This window comes from Saimiri boliviensis, chromosome 3, assembly GCF_048565385.1.
Source record: "Saimiri boliviensis isolate mSaiBol1 chromosome 3, mSaiBol1.pri, whole genome shotgun sequence".
Classification (NCBI taxonomy): Eukaryota; Metazoa; Chordata; class Mammalia; order Primates; family Cebidae; genus Saimiri; species Saimiri boliviensis.
In genome coordinates, this window is record NC_133451.1 from 111,015,085 (window position 1) to 111,038,235 (window position 23,151).

Below are 23,151 nucleotides of genomic sequence, written 5' to 3' on the forward strand. Positions count from 1 at the left end.
CAACTACAAACACCAGCTTCAATTCCAGACTGGCAATTCTGCAACCCAAAAGGAAAACAGAGAACACAAGACTAATTCCAGCAGATTATGCAACGTGTCAACTGTGATAGAATAAAAGAGCAATACCACAGTGATGTTCTGAATGACCCACTTAGTCTTCTTGGTACTGATAACTAGCTCTAATCAAATGGTATTTATTAGGAATGTTATGATTAGATGGAATTGCTTAAATGTGAACACTCTTGCCAAAAATGCATATGAACAGAGAAACCAGCTATCAAATACTTGTTAAGTATTTTTACACCATTTATTTGGATTCCAAATACAAGAGTACACTCTTTGAAGTGGCATTAACTTAAGTCAAAGCAGATTTCTACAAGGGGTCTTCTCCCTTTCCAGGAAATTTGTTTTACTATGGTTGAGAGAGCCCATGAGCCCAAGGTTCTGCTTGTAATAACAGGCAAGGGTAGTTGTGTATTCTGGCTGATGGTAACGATTGAAATGTCACCACGCATAAACACCTTGTACTGCCAAGAATATCTGATGTAAAGAATGGTACCAAAGACAGTAATGCCTTGGCGTCTTCTGTTACTCAGAATAAGAAATAAAGTGAAGATATCTGTGCCATAAAACAAACTCATGTAAACATGCACTTCAGCCACAGTGAAATGAATTCACAGTCCTGTATATTAAGCTTTCTCACTCTGACATGATAGCTCTGGATTGACTTTATTGCTTCAGCAATGCCTAGCTAGTAGAGAGATATCTGACTGACGAGCACAATTGATCCAGAGAGTGCTATACTGTTGCTCCCTTGTCTCTGGAGGCAGCCATGGTCATCCTATGGTGACATAAAGGGTGGCATGCTATTTATCTCCCTGTGGTTCTCTTCCAGTTTCTCAAGGGCCTACAACTCTTTAAAGAGGTAGACAAAGTTTGAGTATAACAGCCAGTTGAGATTTGAGAACAAACACAGATTATTTAGTATATGTACTCATACGGCCATTTAATACCATAGTGATGTTGACAAGCTCTAACTGTGCTTAACTCTGAGAAGCTGACCTACCCAACATTTTCCCTATTTCCCCTACACACATCTGTTCCAACCCAGTGAGGTTTGTTCATAAAAGTGGACACATTTCCCTGATTTCTGGGGATGTGTTAGCTGGGATACACATTTTGACTTGCCCTTTTTTTTTTTTTTTTTTTTTCCAGAGCTTTTTTTCTGAAGTAAAATAGTGAAAAAGGTAGAACTAACTTGGAGTGAGAGCTGCTGAAACAACTAGACTCATGCCTACCAGGTTTTGACTTAGCCATATCCTTACTTAGCGGACCTATGCCATTCCCACCATGGTAGCATATTGCAGACTCCAATGAATTCCAGGTGTGAAATAAGAGAAAACTTGTCAATATACATATCAAAGGATTATTTTCTCATAAAAAATGAATTGTTTATCTTCTCACTGTAAACTCCTCTTAAAAATACAGGGTAGAATGGTGTTAAGTGTTGAAGACAGCATGCATGTTGTTGTAAAGGTTATCTCTACTTTTTATTTCCAATTCTGTGTCTATGGTGATTTTATCATATATTTTTACTCACCTTTTAAAAGAAGTGCAGGGAATATCTGTTATTCATGGACAAACTAAATAGATGATTTAATCTAATATCGGATACCATTGGAACTTGGCTCTTAAACATTCCAGCCTTCTCTACCAATATTCCGTCTTTCTTGCAGTCACCCCGTTCTGGATTTTAAAGTCATTCCCTTCAGAACAGCAGGGAATTGGGTCCAATTTAGTATCCTAAGCAAATTAAGTTATATTGGTCACACATTTGTTTTGTAACCACTTCTCTTGCTACACTGCCTTCCTTCTCAATCTGTACTATGCTCTTCTCTACTTTATAACTTGCGTTTTTCTCCCCAAGCAAAAATTCCTTTCCTACCTTCTCTTTCTAGTCAAGATTCTTGAAAGGATCAGGTTATGTTCACTAACTTTACTTCGCATTTTCCCTTTTCCTGTTCTTTCAACCTAGGGTAACCTGGTTTTCAACCCCACCATGTTCATTGCATTAAAGTCACTAACATCATCCTAAATTCCTATTTTTTAAATCTCCCCACAACAAACAACTTCTTAAAATGCACTTAGTGGCCATCCATTTTTTATTTTTATTTATTTTTTTACTCCTCTTACTCTAATTTTTCAATCCCATTCAATTAAATGTTGAAGAGCCCTATTATTACATTTTTGTCCATTTCTCTCATTTTATGTTCTTCTTTGATTATCTCAGTAATTTTTCCTAAATTACATGCATTTTTTCATTATTTTCCTACCAAATTTGAAAATGAAGAGGACTTTCTGTGCCACAATCCAGGCTTGAAACGTAGAACAATTCTTGATGATTTTCCCTCTGTTCTTCAAAAGTAATCAATCCTATGTTCATATTTATTTTATCCTCTAAATATCATAGGCATACTTGGTCTTACAGCACAATAGTAATTCCTTTAATACAGAGATTTATTATTTCTCACTATTCCATTGCTATAGCTTCTTAATTAGTATTTCAACTGTCTATAGTACTTTCCCTCAAACCACTGATTACATAAAAACTATGTTTTTGTGACTTCAACAGCACTGTAGCAATACTTCACAAATTGTGCTTAAAAATATTTTTCATTGCATCAGAATTACCTATATTGTGTGTTAATAAAGCAGACAGTATGGCTCCAGTTAAAAGTCTCTGGAGGGGCATACTGAGAATTTGGATTTTAAAAAATGCACACTATTGATTGATACCCAGGTAATGTTATTGCTTCCTCCACTTTAAGGCTATTGTTTGTCTTACAGAGTGATATATGCTTCATGATCTGTATCACTCTGTTCATCAAACTGTAGAAAAAGTAAAATATTAGAATATCAATTCATATTGATATTTTATATATAAGAACAATATAAGTATTTATTGATATTTAGCCAAATAATCAGACATCCACACTTGGCCTATTTCAGATGGTAACGTATCACAGATGACACATGGTAGTGGCACTCTCACTCTAAATTTCCTTAGCAGATTTCAATAGATCACGAAGAAAATATGTAGCCCAGGCAGGGTGGCTCATGCCTGTAATCCCAGCACTTTGGGAGGCTGAAGTAGGTAAAACACCTGAGGTCAGGAGTTCAAGACCAGTCTGGCCAACATGGCAAAAACCTGTCTCTGCTAAAAATACAAAAATTAGCCTGGCATGATGGTGAGTGCCTGTAATCTCAGCTACTCAGGAGGCCGAGACAGGAGAATTGCTTGAACCAGGAAGGCCGAGGTTATAGTGAGCCAAGGTCATGCCATTTCACTCCAACCTGGGCAATAAGAGCAAAACTCCATATCAAAAAAAAAAAAAAAGAAGAAGAAGAAAGAAAGAAAAAATATATGTAAATTGCATTTTCAAATTTAGCCAAACAATTTCATCATAAAAATCATAAAATAGTCAAATGACTTAATTTTACTTACACAAGAATGGCAAATTAAATATATCAATAATGTGAGTGCAACTGGATGTAAATTTTTTTTTTTTTTTTTTTTTTTTTGAGACGGAGTTTCACTCTTGTTACCCAGGCTGGAGTGCAATGGCATGATCTCGGCTCACTGCAACCTCCGCCTCCTGGGTTCAGGCAATTCTCCTGCCTCAGCCTCCTGAGTAGCTGGGATTACAGGCATGCACCACCATGCCCAGCTAATTTTTTGTATTTTTAGTAGAGACGGGGTTTCACCATGTTGACCAGGATGGTCTCAATCTCTTGACTTTGTGATCCACCCGCCTCGGCCTCCCAAAGTACTGGGATTACAGGCTTGAGCCACCACGCCTGGCCGTAAATTTTTTTAAATTAGATATTTCTCAACATAGTATAAAATAAACATAATACCAATATAGGAAGATCTGAAAGAAAGCCTGCCAAAATATTAAATATTACAAAAAATGTCTCCTTAAATGTAGATTTCAATTGTTTTCATTGTTAAGGGTGACCTTTGTTAGGTGCACACATACCACACCATAGGGTCTAAGCTGATGTTGATGCCCAGTATCAACCAAATGTCTAAAACACAAAAACATTTTAGAATACAAAAGGTTTTGTAAAGAAATAAATTACTTTACATAATAGATTTATTTAAATATCCCATTTTTGTTTTTATATTTTTATTCTAAGATGTTAATCCCTTTTGAAATATACACCATCTTCACCTTGTATTAGCAGAGCCATGTATGCGTGTATTAATAAATAATAGAGCAGTAATAGATATGTGTGTTCAAAGTTTTACTGATATTAACATGTATTGACAATATTCGCAGACCATTGCTTTAGTTTTGTGACACTAAGACCCTCTTCGTTTGATTTCTTAGATTGAACTAACCTCAATTTACTTTTTGATGATGAAGTTAACTTATTATAAATATCTTTTGATCCACTTTCTTAGAGCGATTGAGGCAGGCATTAGTTATTTTGAATTTTAATTTAAAAGTGTCAACAATATCATCACTTTCTAAATCAAGGTGTTCCATTTTTAATTAACAATATTAAAAACTTTACTTTTTTTCTGGTTATCAATGCTAACTACATCCTTAAATGAGAGTAATAATGTTAAAAACTTTATAAAGGCCTACACTATCAGTTCATTGAGATTCAGGACAATTCACTCTTTGATTAAGTATAGATAAACCTGACATGTATATAGAATCACATTAATTATCATCTGGCAGGAGAAGCACCTTTTACTAAACAGAAGTTTGCAAGATACCATCAGCCTATGTTAAATGACATTAGAAGAAACATGATTCTAGTGACGCCAAGGCAATTTTTGAGAATATTATCCACTACGATTAGCACGCTGTTTTGTCAAGGTCCATAGGCAACATTCTCTCTGATTTCAGTATTAGGAATAGTGGTGTTTGTTTTGAAAAACCACTATTTGTCTTGAAACATCATCAATTGAATTAATTTCATTCAATTCAAATATACTTTTTCTTACATATGGTTCCCAACTTTCAATGGTTCTACCTAAACGATTTTTCAGCTTTCTGCTGATGTGAAAATGACACACATTCGGTAAAAACCACGCTTCAAGTTCCCAGACAACCATTCTGTTTTTTCACCTTTAGAACAGTAGTCTATGAATTACATGAGATACTCAATGCTTTATTATAAAATAGGCTTTGTGTTATGTGATTTTGCCCAACTATATGCAAATATAAGTTTTATGAGCATATTTAAGCTATGCTAGGCTAAGGTATGATGCTTAGTAGGTTAGGTGTATTAAATATATTTTTAATTTCTGATTGGTTTATCAAGACAACACTATTTTAAGTTGGGGAGCAACTAAATATAGTTACGAATATGAAAGACAAGACACATAGTTACAGCATCACCCAGAGAACAACAGTAAAATGAAATCAGTAATAACGAGTAGTTGTAGGTGATACAAAACACAGAACAGAATACAAGGAAGATTTTTTGTTTCCTGTTTTTAATTGTTGAGGCATATTTGGTTACAAAGTGAGATAGGAAAGGCTTTCTGAAAGTTGACAATAAACAGCCAAACGACCCAAGGTTCTATGGAGGGAAAAGAGTTGATAACAAGCAGAGAAATAGAATTAACAATTTTATTCTTTAAAATCTTAAATTATTAGAAAATTTATTTCTGACATAGAGAATAACATAAGAGAAGGCCCTTCTCTGGAATTAAGATAATTGAAGGAATGTAATTTGTATTTTAATCATTAAAAGAAAAAGAGAGTAGTTGAATCTAAATTTGAGTAAATTAGCCAAAACTAGAATGCCATGGTCTTTGTAGCTTTCTCATAGGTAAGATTTATTTGCAGTTCAATGTAAAGCTATTGAAGACTTCTAAGCAGAAACTACCATAATATTTAATTTGTGGTTATAGCAATAATATGTTGCATTATAGGGAAAAGAATGGAAGAAAATATATACTTGCCCCAGAAAAAACAGTAAACAAGTTATTATAGCAATCCAATATGTATTTATTTATGCATAAAAAATTACTACACACTTACATGACTCAAGCATTATTTCACAGTTTTCGTGAGTCTAGTCCTGGTATACCTTACAGGTGATGTCTGCACAGGGTCTCACAAGTGAAAAGTAAAGTAGAACTAAAAATAAAATCCTAAGCCAAATGTAGCCCCTCATGGACAAGGGGACAACAGAGAAACCTTCAAAACTGAGCTCCCAGTCATGACTAGATGGAAGGTCTACTATGCCTTGTTAGACACTCCTTTTGCAGTTGAAACACAACTGAGCAGCATTCATGTTAGAATAGAGATCATAAGACAGAAAGAACAGACTATGTATGAAAGTAAGATTCCAAATTATGGATAAGAGCTAAAGTCATGCCAGGCAAGGGTTAAGTCACAGACTAGACTTGCACTGCTACAATCTTTCTCTTTTTCTCTAGCATCTAAAGTGTTGGTGGCTCTGAGATAAGCAATGTTCAAACAATTGCAGCTCAACCACTGCCAGCCCCATTGACTAACTGACCACTCCCCTTGCCCCTGCCTGAGTTTCAAAGTCATAACTACAATTTTGATTGAACAAGAGACTGATTTCACAACTTTCTGCTGAGAATAAACCTCCAGCCATGGTATGATTTTGGCTGAGGAAACATGCATGTTACATAGGACCCATGTTGATTTTGGGGTGAACAGTTAACACTTAAATGTATTATAGTTTATTTATAGTTCCCTATAATTTATGAAGCAGGGACACATGTGACAGCATGGAAGGCACACAGAGGACTGAATGCTTTCATGTCCCTGCTTCATGTTTCTAGGTAACGTGAACTGTAAGTGAACTGTAATACATTTAAATGTTAAGTCTTCATCCCAAAGTGGACATGGCTTATATGTAAGATGCATGTTTATTCAGTACACATGTGTTAGGACACTCTTCATGAATATTCTAAGCTCCTCATATAATATGTTAAATATGTATACTTGGCCAACCCAATCAACATAAATCCCTGTTCCACTATCCCTACCTTTCACATGCTTGCTTTTGGGTTTCAGCCAGAGGCTGTGCTTCCCAGCCTGTCAGAATGGCCCCCTTGGCTGGGCACAGTGGCTCATGCTTGTAATCCCAGTAATTTGGGAGGCTGAGGTGGGCAAATCATCTGAGATCAGGAGTTAGAGACCAGTCTGGCCAACATGGCAAAACCCTGTCTCTACTAAAAATACAAAAATTAGCCCACCATGGTGGCAGGTGCCTGTAATCCCAGCTACTCAAGAGGCTGAGGCATGAGAATGTCTTGAACCTGGGAGGTGGAGGTTGCAGTGAGCCAAGATTGCACCATTACGCTCCAGCCTGGTTAACAGAGTAAAACTCCATCTCAAAAAAAGAAATAAAGTCAAAAAGAATGGCCCTCTTGCAGGCTGTAATCTCTTATAAGGAATAAATTCTCTTCTTAAAATTTATGAAGATCTCTAACTTTTTTGTTATTCCAGACAGAAATAAAGATGACAGCCATGGCCAGGGTCTCACCTGAGGCTTGAGTTATTCTCTCAATCTCATATTTATTTCTATAACTAGTTTTTTTGTGGGGGGGGGTGTGTGTGTGTGTGTGTGCGTGTTTGCAACTGTAGAAGTTACGGCAGTTTCCTGTATCAAAAACAGCATGAAAGAGAGGCACTGACTTCTAGAACCTCTTTTATGAGCCCAACTGATTTGTCTAAGCCTACCCAAAATAATCACCTTTAGATTAACTCAAAGCAAACAGAAAAGGACCTCAATTGCATCTGCAAAATCCCTTCACTTTTTCCGTATAATAGAACCTAATTTTGGAAATGATTTCTCGTCATACTCAAGAGTTCGACCCACACTCAAGAGGAGGGGATTACACAAGGCATGTACCCCAGGGAGCTCAAATCTGGGGGAAGTCTGAGAATTCTACCTATTACAATCCACCCTCAATTTACTTTTCTCCCACATGCAAAGTATGTTTACTCTCTCCCAAGACTCTCAAAAGTTGCATATCATTATAACAATGGCTCAATTGCCAGAATCTCATCATCTAAATCTATATCTCATCAGCTCAAAGTTTAAAATGTCCTCATCTAAATCAGACGTGAATGAGTCCTCTAGGAATGATCATACTGTATCATCTGTATCATCTGTGTTTATACAGATCATAGGGCAAGGCTTTTCTCTCTCTCTCTCTCCACCCCAGCCTCCATTAAAGAGACAAACTATCAGCTCTCAACTTTCCAAACGATGAAGAGAAAGACATGGGATAGCAGTCGTAGATTTGTATTAGTCTGTTTGCACTGCTATAAAAGAATACCTGAGGGTTGGTAATTGATAAAGGAAAGAAATTTACTTGGCCCGTAGTTCTGCAAGCTGCATATGAAGCATGGCTCCAGTATCTACTTCTAGTGAGGGCTTCAGAAAGCTTCCAATCATGGGGGAAGGACAGAGGGAGCTAATATGTCACATGATGAGAAAGGAAACCAGAGAGGGAGGGGTGACATCATGCTCTTTTAAAAAAGCATCTCTCATAGGGACTCACAGAGTGAGAACTCATTGATTACCATGGGAAGGTCACCACACCACTCATGAGGAGTCTGCCCTCATGACCTAAACACCTCCCTCTAGGCCCCAGCTTCCACACTGGGGATCACATCTCTTTTTTTTTTTTTTTTTTAATGGAGTGTAGCTCTGTTGCCCAGGCTGGAGTGCAGTGACACAATCTCAGCTCACTGCAATCTCCACCTCCTGGTTTCAAGTGATTCTCCTGCCTCAGCCTCCTGAGTAGCTGGGATTACAGGCACCTGACACCACACCCAGATATATTTTTTTTAATTTTTATTAGAGACGGGGTTTCACTGTATTGGCCAAGCTGGTCTCAAACTCCTGACTTCTGGATCTGCCCACCTCGGCCTCCCAAAGTGCTGGGATTATAGGCATGAGCCACCGCACCCAGCCGGGAGATCACATCTCAACATGAGATATGGAGGGGACAAATATCAATATTCCATTTCAAAAAGAGAGTAAATAAGAAGTAAAAAGGAGTCACTGGCCATCATAGTCTGAAACACAGTAGACAAGTGCTATATTACACTTAATTAGTCTTCAATGTCAGAAAGTAACTCTCACTGACTCTTGGCTGAGTTGTGTGGGCTCTTGTTTCTGTCTTCTGAGTCATCCTTCCTTTTTCATGGAGACTAGTACACATTTGCCACTGAGTGGTTTTAATAGCCTTCTTACTGCCAGTAGAATTTCTGTGGGCCCAAAACCTCCAAACGTTTTGTACTCTCTCAGTCTATTTCTATCAGAACTGGCAGTATTTCTGCTGAAATGAATTTCTCAACATCTTTGTGGGTCTTGGGATTTCACAAAATTTCCGTCCATTAAATAAAAGCCACATTCGCAGATCTTTTTTGAGATAATCCTATCTCTATCTTAGGCTTCTGCTGAAGTGGCTGAGAGACAATACCCTCAAGCTTTCTAGACGCCCTCTGGGTTGAGTAAAAAGAAATGTGAGGCATGTTCTTACTCTCTTGAAAAGGTCCTTTCTGTTCTGACTACTTTGATCTTCTGATCAATCTGAAATTTTAATGAAAGGTTATAGTCATACACTCAGTCCTTCTCTATAGTAGTTTTGGCAGATATTTCTGATACTTAACATTTTGTCATCTGGAGAGGCAGAGAACTTACAAAATTATCTAGACTCATTCCTTTTTGTTTAAAAGGTCTTCCTTCAGTTTATCTCTTTCCTCTCCTATTTTGCTATAAGCAGTGAAAAGACAGAGGGCACATACTTTAAAATTTTACTCAGAAATCTCCCTAGCTGTAGCCAGGTTCTTTCCTTATAGATTCTACTTTCTGCATAACTGCAGGTCACAATATCACTAAGCTTTCTGCTACTACTTAACAAGTAACTTCCTTCCTCTGGTTGTGATAACATATTCCTCACTTCCTTCTGAGCCTGCACTGGGGTAGCATCTTTAGAGTACAGATTATCACTAGCAGTCTGATGAAGAGTTAGGCCTAATCTAAGTGAGTCAGGTTTTCTCTAATATACTTCTCAAAATTTTTCTCCATTCACTTCGCAGTTCCAGAACTTCCCCACCATTTTAGATCTCCATTGTACCCACAGCCCAATTTCAAATACCAAAACCTGATTAACACAATGCCATAAATTCAACAGCTTAAAACAGTATACAGTTGACCCTTGAACAATGGCAACTTGAACTGCGTTGACTGACATGTGGATTTTTTCAATGAATAATAATATAGGAAACCTTTTTGAAGACTTGTGACATGTTGAAAACTCACATTTTAGCCTAAAACTACTGAAATAATTAAGAAAAAGTTAGGTCTGGACCTGGACTTTTTAAATTGGTAGGCCATTAATCACTGCCTCAACTTCAGCCCTTGTTATTGGTCTATTCAGGGTTTCAACTTCTTCCTGGTTTAGTCTTGGGAGGGTTCAAGTGTCCAGGAATTTGTCCATTTCTTACAGGATTACTGGTTTATGTGCATAGTGTTGTTTGTAGTAATCTCTGATGGTAGTTTGTACTTCTGTGGAATCGGTGGTGATATACCCTTTATCTTTTTTTTTTATTTTATCTATCTGATTCTTCTCTTTTTTCTTTTTTATTAATCTGGAGAGCAGTCTGTATATTGTGTTGATCTTTTCAGAAAATCAGCTCCTGGATTTACTGACTTTTTTTTGAAGGGTTTTTTTTGTGTCTCTACTTTCTTCAGTTCTGCTCTGATCTAGTTATTTCTTGTTTTCTACTAGCTTTTGAGTGTTTTTGATCTTGCTCCTCTAGCTCTTTTAATTTTGGCAATAGGGTTTCAATTTAAAATCTTTCCTCACTTTTCCTGGGGGCATTTATTGCTATAAATTTCTCTCTAGACACTGCTTTTAATGTGAGCCAGACATTCTGGTATGTTGTGTTTTCATTATTATTGGTTTGGAAATAGCCTAATTCTACCAGATGTACAAAGAGGAGCTGGTACCACTACTTCTAAAACTATTCCAAACAATACAAAAAGAGGGAATCCTTCCCAAATCATTTTATGAGACCAACATAATTCTGATACTAAAACCTAGCAGAGACTCAACAACCATAAAAACTTCAGGCCAATACCCATGATGAACAAAGATGCAAAAATATTCAAAAAATATTGAAAAACCAATTGCAACAGCACATCAAAAAGCTTATCCATCATGAACAAATAAGCTTCATCCTGGGGATGCCAGGCTGGATCAACATACACAAGTCTATAAATGTAATCCATGACATAGAAAGAACCAAAGACAAAAATCACATGATTATCTCAATAGATACAGAGAAGGCCTTCAACGAAATTCACACCCCTTTATGCTAAAAACTCTCAACAAACTAGGTATCGATGGAACATATCTCAAAATAACAAAGGCTGTTTATGACAAACCCACAGCCAGTATCACACTGAATGGGCAAAAACTGGAAGAATTCCCTTTAAAATCTGGCACTAGATAAGGATGCCCTCTATCACCATTCCTATGCAATATAGTATTGGAAGTGCTAGCCAGAGCAATCAGGTAAGAAAAAGAAATAAAGGATATTCAATTAGGAAAGGAGGATGTCAAATTGTCTCTATTTGCAGATGACATGATTGTATATTTAGAAAACCCCATCATCTCAGTTCAAAATCTCCTTAAACTGATAAGCAACTTTAACAAAGTCTCAGGATACAAAATCAATGTGCAGAAATCACAAGCATTCCTGTAACCAATAACGGACTAACAAAGAGCCAAATCAAGAGCAAACTCCCATTCACAATTACTACAAAGAGAATAAAATACCTAGGAATACAACTAACAAAGGATGTAAAGGACCTCTTCAAGGAGAACTACAAACCACTGCTCAAGGAAATGAAAGAGGACACAAACAGATGGAAAAACATTCCATGCTCATGGTTAGGAATAATCAACATCATGAAAATGGCCATACTACACAAAGTAATTTATAGATTCAATGCTATCCCCATCAAGCTACCAATGACCTTCTTCACAAAACTGGAAAAACATCACCTTAAACTTCATAAGGAACCAAAAGAGAGCCTGAATAGCTAAGACAATCCTAAGCAAAAAGAACAAAGTTGAAGGCATCATGCTACCTGACTTCAAACTATAGTTCAAGCCTAAAGTTATCAAAGCAGCACGGTACTGGTACCAAAACAGAGACATAGACCAATGGACAGAAGAGAGACCTCTGAGGAAATGCCACACATTTATAACCATCTGATCTTTGATAAACCTGACAAAAACAAGCAATATGGAAAGGATTCTGTTTAATAAATGGTGTTGAGAAAACTGGCTAGCCATGTGCAGAAAGCAGAAACTGGACCCCTTCCAACACCTCATACTAACATTAGCTCCAGATGAATTAAAGACTTAAACATAAGACCTAACACCATAAAAACCCTAGAAGAAAACCTAGGCAAAACCATTCAGGACGTAGGTGTAGGCAAGGACTTAATGACTAAAACACCAAAAGCATTGGCAACAAAAGTCAATATAGACAAATGGGACCTAAGTAAACTCCAGAGCTTCTGCACAGCAAAAGAAACAATCATTAGAGTGCATTGGCAACCAACAGAATGGGAAAAAAGTTTTGCAATCTACTCATCTGACAAAGGGCTACTATCCAGAATCCACAAAGAACTAAAACAGATTTACAAGAAAAAAATACACAAGCCCATTCAAAAGTGGGTGTAGGATATGAACAGACACTTTTCAAAAGAAGACATATATGAGGCCAACAAACATATTAAAAAATGCTCATCATCGCTGGTCATTAGAGAAATGCAAATCAAAACCACATTGAGATGCCATCTCAGGCCACTTAGAATGGTGTTCATTAAAAAATCTGGAGACAACAGACACTGGAGAGGATGTGGAGAAATAGGAACACTTTGACACTGTTGGTGGGAGTGTAAATTAGTTCAACCATTGTGGAAGACAGTGTGGCAATTTCTCAGGGATCTAAAATTGAAATTCAACTTGACCCAGGAATCCCATTACTGGGTATATACCCAAAGGATTATAAATTGTTCTATTATAAAGACATATGCACATATATGTTCATTGCGGCACTGTTTACAATAGCAAAGACCTGGAACCAACTGGAATGCCCAATCGATGATAGACTGGACAAGGAAAATGTGGCACATATACACCATGGAATACTATGCAGTCATAAAAAATGATGAGTTTGTGTCCTTTGTAGGGACATGGATGAATCTGGAAACCATCATTCTAGTAAACTGACAAAAGAACAGAAAATCAAAGACCACATGTTCTCACTCATAGGCGGGTGTTGAACAATGCGAACACATGGACACAGGGAGTAGAGCATCACACACTGGGGTCTGTTGAGGGGGTGTGGGGGAGGGACAGCTGGGGCTAGAAGGGTTGGAGAGGGATAACCTGGGGAGAAATGCCAGATATAGGTGACAGGGGGATAGAGGCAGCAAACTACATTGCCATGTAATGTAACTATGCAACAATCCTGCATAATCTGCACATGTACCCCAGAACCTAAAGTACAATAAAAATATATTTAAAAAATACAAAATTAATTGTATTTCTATTTCCAATACTCTTAGAATAGCTCATATCAAATAGACCCTTATACTGATAATACATAAAATCTAGACAGAAAAATTAATAGCCACTATAAAACTACTTTAAGACAATATATAGCAATTTAAAATAGGCAGAAATTAGATATTTTGGAGAACATAAAGGCACTGAATGGTTTTCCCATACTTATAGCTGCTCCAAATTCCAAGCCTGGATAGCCAAACATCTATGTAGCACGTCAAATGAAATATGTGAAAGACCCCTCAAACAGAACCTATTCAAAAGATAAAATTCTAATTTTCTTCTTTGACCCACAGAATTAAATCCCTTTTTTGATATTTCATCTCTCAGGGAATGTCAGTCCCATTTGTCTGGCAGTATGAATCTGAAAATTAAGAATCATATTGACACCATCTGTCTTATATCTGCATCCAATATATTCCAAATCCTGTCATTGTTGTTTTAGATTTATTACAAATCTCTGTGGTTCTCTCAACTCTAATACCAACATTCTTATCCCAACCATCATCATATCTCACTTTACCAAATATGGCATTGTGCTGGAGGGTTTCTCTACAACCATTTCAACATTTTCCAATCTGCTTGCTCCACTGCAAGCAGTAATAAGTTAAAGAAAAGCAACCTTAGTCATGTTTTAAAAGAATTGTCTTCCATTGCTTTTAAGGTGGAAACAAATCTGCTTAAGGCACTATGTAAGGCTCTGCATAGTCTGTGCATCTTTCTCTCCATCTGCAACTTTAACCACTCTATCCTTTCTCTCTATACTCCAGGCATTTGTTTCCTTTTTACATAGTATTGTCTATGTCTATGACACTTTCTCTCCTAACCCCACCACTTTCATCTTGTTTTAGCCAACACTTCTTTTAGATCTCAGCTCAATCAAGGAGAGCCTGTTATGATCTCTCTGACTAGACTACTGCCCTAACAACAGGGAGAGTCATTTTTGATTCACTTCTGCAGCTACAGAATATAGAGGTGCCTGACACATGGGAGACAAGTAATAAGCATGTGCTGTGTAAGTTATCATCAACTACACACCTCTCCTTTGTCCAGTATATTATAGGGATAATTTGTATTTTCAGGAAAAAACGTTAAACTATTCTTTTTACTATAATGACCAGCTTTTGGTATTTCATTGTTACCAAGATCTATTTTAAAATAAAATTGTTCTAAAAAAATTCATCTTAATTTTAATTGTAGTTATTTACATGATTAATTAATACCTCCCTTCCTACATTAGACAATGAGTGCCACATTAGTTGGAACTGTATTGCTTATTTTTCACATATACGTGATGCCCAGCAGATCAGTGACTTGCTCAAAATCAGTAATTTACAAATAATATTAAATGAATAACTACTGCTTAAAACAGGAAAGCATGAAATATTTTCCCAAAATTACTTATGTAGTTTCCTATATTTAGACAAGAAGTTTAAAAATCTAAGTTGATGAGAAGATTTTTATAAGGTTTTCTAATGGCTTAAAGAATTCTGTTAAGTTCACTTTTACCCCAGTTGTGCTGAGGCATCCATGTCTCAGCTCTCTCTAATGAAAAAGACTTTGGAGGCTTTATGAAAGGACTGAACTACTGATTTTGTTATTTGATGAAAGAAGTTAATATTTAATGACTCCTACAATTATCTATATGATCAAGAATTCAGATGAATGCAAAATTTTTATGTATTTATTTATTTATTTTAAGAAACAAGATCTTGTTCTGTTGTCCAGGCTGGAGTGCAGTGATGTGATGATAGCTCATCATAGCCTTAAACTCCTGAGCTCACATGATCCTTCACATTAGCCTCCTGAGTAGCTGGATCTAGAGGTGTACACACCATGCCATCTATTCTTTTTTTTTTTTTTTTGGTACAGACAGAATCTCGTTATATTGTGCAAGCTGGTCTCAAACTCCTGGCCTCAAGTGATCTCCCACCTCAGGCTCCCAAAGTGCTGAAATTAGAGGCATGAGCCACTATGCCTGGTCAGAAGCATGTATTAGGGTAAGAAATAAAAAATGTAAACTTAATGGACTTGTGAGAGAGATTTCCCAGCAAACATCAAGGATTTTAATAAGCTTTCCTTTTTTTCAAATGATTCATGAATAAATTTTTAAGGAAAGATTGAGAAAGAAAAGGGTGGGAAATGAGAAAGATAAACAAGAGATCGTTTCCTAAGCATATTTTTGTAGAATCAAACAAATAAGAACTTGAGTAAGTAAAAATTCATTATAATGACCTCTTGTATTATGAAGGGAGTGCAGATACTGAGGAATATTTGACTCAATACATGTTAAGGGAAAACTGGCAGAAACCATTAAATAAACCAACCACACAGCCACACAAGATGCTCAACAGATGCACAGACGAAGACAGAAGTAAGTTTGGCAAAACTTACTAGTGACTGATTTTATCCAATCTCCTTGCCATTCCCAATCAATTGAAGATAAAAATAATAAACTGAGGATCGATAAACCTTTGTTTTTCTAACTCAAGTCACGAATTTCTTCCTATTCCTTCAAGAAAAAAAAATTGCTTTGCATTTGCATGTAAGATCAGTTTTAATTTATTTTCTCTCAAACAGAACTGGAAACGATATGTTTACTAATACATTCAATAGCATGTTCCTAAAAATGTATCTGTCTGCAATAAAATAGATAATCGGTTTCTTCCACCCTCCTGTTCCAAAATATTATACTTGCAGTATTGAGTGTTTAAGGAGATATCCTAGTGTTCTTACTTGACTTGCTGCAAATCATTGAGTGAAAGATTCAAACTTTTCTTTGCAAAAAAAACACCATTATTATAAATAAATTCAAAGAAATAATATTCTCTTAATCATGTATTATTTATTCATTTAATTATTCATTTTCAAATAAATATGTATTAAGCAACTATCTTGTGTTACAGTTAGTCACTAGCAGTGAAGATGAAAATAAGAAAACCAAAACAATTGTGTTAAAGGTGTGATAAAATGAACTTTGGGTTGGAAGTAGTTACAGGATTTAAGAGATTAGCAGGACTTAAAGATTTTTAAGTTGAGCATTTGCATGGGCAGGCCATGTGTTTCACCGTATAGAGAATATAGATGACTAATGATGAGACTGGAAATGGCACAAACTCTAAGGCCATATAGAATAGGATGCTCAGGAGGACTTAGGTTGTACACATCTGGAAACCACAAATACTGACTTTATGAGACATCCAGAGGTATTTAAGAAATCTATGTAGGTATGGTGCATACCTGTAATCCCAGCTACTCTGGAGGCTGAGGCAGGAGAATCACTTAAACCCAGGAGGTGGAGGTTGCAGTGAGCCAAGATCGTGCTATTGAACTCCAGCCTGGGCAACAAAAAGAAAATTCCATCTCAAAAAAGAAAAAGAAGTAAAGAAGAAGAAGAAGAAATATATGTAGGATAATGCTTAAAGAAAATGAGATCAAGTACTGCCACAAAAATATCAATTAAGACAAAGACTTCAAATAATCACTGGGTTTAACAATTTGAGGTAATGACTGTTGCCAGTAGCTATTGACTCAATGATACACATATTTTTGAATCATAAAGTGTGGAGGCAATGAGGTAATCTGAGAGGGAGATAATTATGGATACAACAAATTTGGTCAGATTGCCCAAAATTATTGCCTGTTTGAAGAGGCTAATATATGCAAATATAAAAAACTGAGATGTGCAAACTACCAGTGGAGATCTAAAACACAATAGGATTAAATAATTCAAAATACAAGTAGAAGGAAGAGAAGGAAGCATTTTATTCTCTAGTGTAAGCAAAGTTGCAGCAGTTCATAAGGTAGGTATGTGTCTTTGGAAATGAATGGAGTAAAACAGTGGTCTTAGCTAACACAGTTGCCACTGAGGAAAAATATAAAATGAAAATCCGCTTAGGCAATTCTGTTCCTTTGGGTATATATTCTTAGCTAATTCTTCTTATTAGTGTCCATACAGTGTAGCATACTCACTATATTCACAGACACTGGAATCTGGCTTTCCTTAACTATTTATTCATTGTGTGAATGTCATGAGAATATTTAACCTCTTGGAGAGACTGTTTCCTTACCTGAAAACCAGATATAATTGCAGTACATTTTTCTTAATATTTTTAGAGATAAGTTGAGATGGTCTGTCTGACTCATAGTGAATATTAATAATTTAAAAATTAGTGCTGTAAACTCCTATTAAACTAAACTGTGGGTTTTGTTTTTGTTTGTTTGATAACTATTTTCTCAAGAGCATTTTGGGGGGGAGATGTCTGAGGTAACATCTAAACACCTGAGTTTTTTGAAAATTCTTCAAATAACTTTTATGCATATGCAAGGCTGTAAATGACTATCCTAGTTACACTTATCCTGGGTGGATATTGGCTAGTTGTTTAATTTAGAACACATCCTCTCTCTTTCCTTGGGTGTTAAGGAACAATGGGCAGGGAGCCCCTGTTTATCTACCAGTTATAATGAGCCAGGCACATGCTAGATGTTTTTCAGACATATTAGATGGTTTTCAAATGGTATCTCACTTAATTCTAAGAACAAATCTATCATAAATTATTTCTATTTTACATGTGAGGAAGCTGAGGCTTTGAGAAATGAAATAATTTCATAAGCTTAAATTTTAACTTAACATCTTAGATTAGGATACATATTTAAGTAAGACTAAATAATTTCATAAATAAGTAACAGACAAATTTCAAGTTTCCACAACTTCCATTGCAATATGCTCCCTCTTTTAACAATTCTTTTAGTTTTATGTGAATGGATAAGAGGGCAATGAGAAAATAATATTGAAAGATTTCTCTGGCAATTCATATGTTACATGGCTTGAGGATAAAGAGACAATTCATTTGCAAGATTTGTCAAAGGTAGGCAAGGTCTTCTTAATGAGGTGTCAATCTTTCTAAAGGACAATAACATACTAATATGTAAAGGTGTTTTGCTCCCATTATATACCTGTGATGAAATTATGGCATTTATTATGGAGAAACAATGCTCCCTGGCATCTCCTGTCAAGGGTTTCTTTCAGTTGTTTAATTTGGACCTACCACATCACAAGCAAGTTATATAAACAACTCTTTGTGTGCAAGTTATTATGTTGTCTGACATGTGCTGGGATTTAAGTAGACTGGCAAAACAATTCAGAGACAAATTCACAAAATGTAGTCTTTTTCTTTCTTAAGGTATTCTGAAAAATTATGAAAATATGCAATCAAAAGCCAACTTACTTTAAACTCCAAAAAAGGGCTGTCCTTGCAGTTACCTACATGTAACATGTTTCAGTTAAGTTAAGCCACCTTATAAACATTGCATAACTAAACAAATGTAGTGACTTCTGTAGGCACAATTTACACACAGTGTCTTCATTATTGCTGATATTCTAACAAACTTAGTTGTCTTAATTTAATATTAGCAGTACTTAGAGGCAAAGTATTAAACTCACATAATACATTTTTTAAATGTATAAGTTGATGCTTTAAGGTGCTAAAATTAACACCTTAACAACATACCAACCTAAACATTCAATGGGAATTGCCTTTCAAAGTAGTTACTTTTAGAAAATATGTTACTTTTACTATCTTTAAAAGATTTATTTAGTGCTTACCACCGCACTTATCCAAGTATTTCCTTGCATTTGTATTTATCTGGCTTATGGCTTTACTACCAATTTTCACTCTTTTCATAGAAAGAAATGAAGGAATAATAACTGGAAGTTTTAAAAGTTCATATTGATGTATAATATTGCCATACATAAATAATCCAGAATTAAACATATATTTCATAATCATAATCATCAGGAAATTGAGAAATAGATAACCAGATTTTATATTCTTGTAATGTCCACGAAAAATAAATTTAACCTACATATCATGATTTCTCTGGCAATTCATATTTTACTTGGGATGAGGAGCTAAGTACATCCTGTATCAAATCTCATGGATCAATGTTTCCACAATTTAAAAACATTCTACTCACAATGTTTGTAAAAGATGATACATGGCACCAAAACACAGTGAACTACACAAAGAAAAATTTCCTCCAATTATGTTATCTTCTAGTTTATAAATTACCTTAATCAACAAATTGAGAATCTGCTGACTACTAGGTATTAGTGTAAGTTCTGAGTCTGCATCTTGAAGAAAAATGAAGCCTTTTAGAGTATTTTGGGAAGGGGCAAAAATGAACAAAGAAACAATAAATACTCTAGTAAGACTATGAAAAAGGAGAGAGACAACCTCAGGCTAAGAACATTTCATGGGCAACAGCATCTGAAACTAAATGCGATAACATTTGTTTCCTCAAGTAACTGTAATTTATAGCACAATATTTTGTTTCTCTATTTATGGTAATAATCTATAGTATTCTTTTAAAAATATGGAATTAAAATGCTTATCAACTTTGAAATAAAATATTAAATGTAAGTGGTAGGTGAATGATGAGATGGCATATTCTCTACTGTGAAAATGAGTTAAACATCAGCCATTAATATTATTTCTTTTAGGGGAAAAAAAGTAATAATGAAAAAGAAAGCTAATATCACCTGATCATAAAGGGAAGAGCAAAATAACCCAAAGAAATGAGATACTTTATTACACATATCTGGCATTTGTTTTAGCCATTAATATTTGAATCGATTTCTTATGACACGTTTGAGTTTATTTGGAGGAAGGTAACTTTCCCTCTCCATTGAAGATGCTAAGAATTATCACATTCCCAGACTCCCTTACAGCCTGGATTCAGGCTTTGCCAAATGAGATACATTCATGGTATGTGTATTAGTCTGTTTTCACACTCCTAATAAAGATATACCTGAGACTGGGTAATTTGTAAGGAAAAAGAGGTTTAACAGACTCAGTTTCACATGGCTGGGAAGGCCTCGCAATAATAGCAGAATGCAAAAGGCACGTCTTAACATGGCAACAGCCAAGAGAGAAAAGGAGAGCCAGTGAAAGGGGTTTTTCCCTTTATGAAACCACCAGATCTCATAAGACTTATTCACTACCAAGAGAAGAGTATGGGGGAACCACCCCCATGATTCAGTTATCTCCCACCAGGTCCCTCCCACAACACATGAGAATTATGGGAACTACAATTCAAGATGAGACTTGGGTGGGGACAGTGAGACCATATTAATATGCAAAAGTCACACATACATACACAAACACACACACACACACACACACACACACACACACACACAAATGTAGAGTTGTTGGAGAATCGTCTCTGGCAGCAGTGAACATTGCTGCAATATTCAGTGAGATCCATGCACAGGGCCAGAGGTTTGGATGATGAAAATGCAGTTCTACTGCTGGTGATACATCTCTGGCATAATTTTGGATCTTGTTTCTGGTTCAGCAGTACCCAAGCCTCGAGAAAATTAGTAATTTAATGTGATTTTGATAAATTCCTTTGTTTTTAAGCCAACCACAATAATTTCTGTCACTTACAACTAAAAACTTGAACTGATACCAACATGCAAGAACAGAAGGAGTATACATTTATTATCCCTTGGCCACCAGTCCTTGGCACAAATATATCAATAAATATTGAATGAATGACCAAATATAACCGGTAAATTAGTCAACCTTTATGGAAAACAGTATGGATATTTTTCAAAGACTTGCAAGTGGATCTATCATTTGATCCAGAAATCCAACTACTGTGTATCTATGCAGAGGAAAAGAAGTCATTATATCAAAAAGACACCTGCACACATGTCTTTATTACAGGACAATTGACTATTGCATATGTGTAGTCAATCAAAGTGTCCATTAACCTATGGGTGAATAAAGAAGATGTACTATAGCTCTATATCTCTACCTATATCTTTATCTATATACCATGGAGTACTACTTGCCCATAAAAAAGAATGAAATGATGTATTCTGCAAAAACTTGATGGAACTGGAGGCCCTTATTCTAAGGTAAGTCATTCAGAAATAGAAAACCAAATGCTGCATGTTCCCACCGATAAGTGGGAGCTAAGCTACGTGTACACAAAGATATACAGATTGGTATAATAAACACTGGAGACTCAGAAGAAGGCAAGGTGGCGGGGCGGGGGGCTAGGGATAAAAAAAAAAAGTATCCCTATTGGGTACACTGTATATTATTCAGATGACAGGTGCACTAAAAGCCCAGACTTTAGCACACTGCAGTTAATCCACGTAACCAAAAACCACTTGTACCACTAGCTATTGGAATAAAAGTTAAAGGGTTTTGCTTAAAAGAAAATAACATAGTTTTCCTCTCAAAGTAGCAGAAATAGACCCCCCCACCCCCGCTGCCACACACACACACACACACACACACACACACACACACACACACACACACAAATGTAGAGTTGATGAAAAATCTGAAAAATCCTCTCTGGCAGCAGTGAGCATTTCTGCAATATGCAGTGGGATTCACGAACAGGGCGTGGATGATGATGTTTTTACTTTTTGTTTTATTTCTCTATTTTCTTTAACTTAAACTCAGAAAGATTATTAACTTTTGTGCAGCACTGATAAAGTGGTTTGCTCCAAAAGTCTTTAGTAGCAATAGTGATTGACAAAATGATTTTGACATGCATGTCAGCTATTTTAAAATATAAATAGGTTAGAAATTGTCATGGCAATTGAATTGCTATGAAATTCCAAATTACCACATTAAGTGATAATTTGGGATACATATGTAACAAGCTGTAAAATCAGAAAACAAAATCAATCATAGTTTATTATAAAAATTAGAGTTTAATAAAGACAACACTTAAACTAAGGGAACTGGAAGAGTAAAATTCTTCCCCATTTCTCACTGTATAAAGAGATTACTTTTATCCAGCAATGAGATTTGCAGAGAGCTGTGTCACAAGAAAATAAAGAATTTGAGTGATATATTAAGAAATAAGGATAAAGGCAATATATTTGACTTTCACACAAGAGCAGAAACTGTAAAATCACGCGGATACCCTTAATTTCTACTGTAAGTTCATATACAGATCATATATTTTGGAGATATGCATACATTTCATTCAAAATGCCCATGCCAATAACAGAGAGTATCTACCTGAGGCTTTCAAATCCCCAAGAAATTGTGAAAAGTTTTCTCACCATGCTGTGGTTTTTAGAAGCAGAAGCTCTTTTACTTTTATACCCTGTATACCTCAGGGTCTGAATGTTGTCAGTACCTTCCCTGGTTTTGATCTTTAAAGCCGATTCCAAACACATCTTTTTCTTCCTCCTTCAAACACCCAGCTACATTGAGATACAGGCCATAGGCCTGTCCCAGTGGCAACTTATGCCTGTGGATATCAAGAACCTCCTGGTGATCAGATCTCCTGGTCACCACCTTTCTTTTATGCATAGGTTTGATCACTGACTCACTCTCTCCATGATGTGATTTCCATAGTCATTATTGAATTCGATATTCAATATCCAAATTTTCATTTCATTGTCATTCTTACTCAAAACAAACACACTTTCCCAACCACATTTCTAC

At 35.9% G+C, this 23,151-nt stretch overlaps 1 long non-coding RNA gene across 1 annotated transcript in view; it reads right to left on the reverse strand.

The window, feature by feature from the left end:
• Positions 1–23,151, reverse strand: part of LOC141583918 (uncharacterized) — a 380,277-nt gene that overhangs the window by 289,018 nt on the left and 68,108 nt on the right. Inside the window, exon 2 of the long non-coding RNA XR_012516752.1 lies at positions 16,907–17,004. This is a non-coding gene — a long non-coding RNA (uncharacterized LOC141583918). The remainder of the gene's footprint in view (positions 1–16,906; positions 17,005–23,151) is intronic.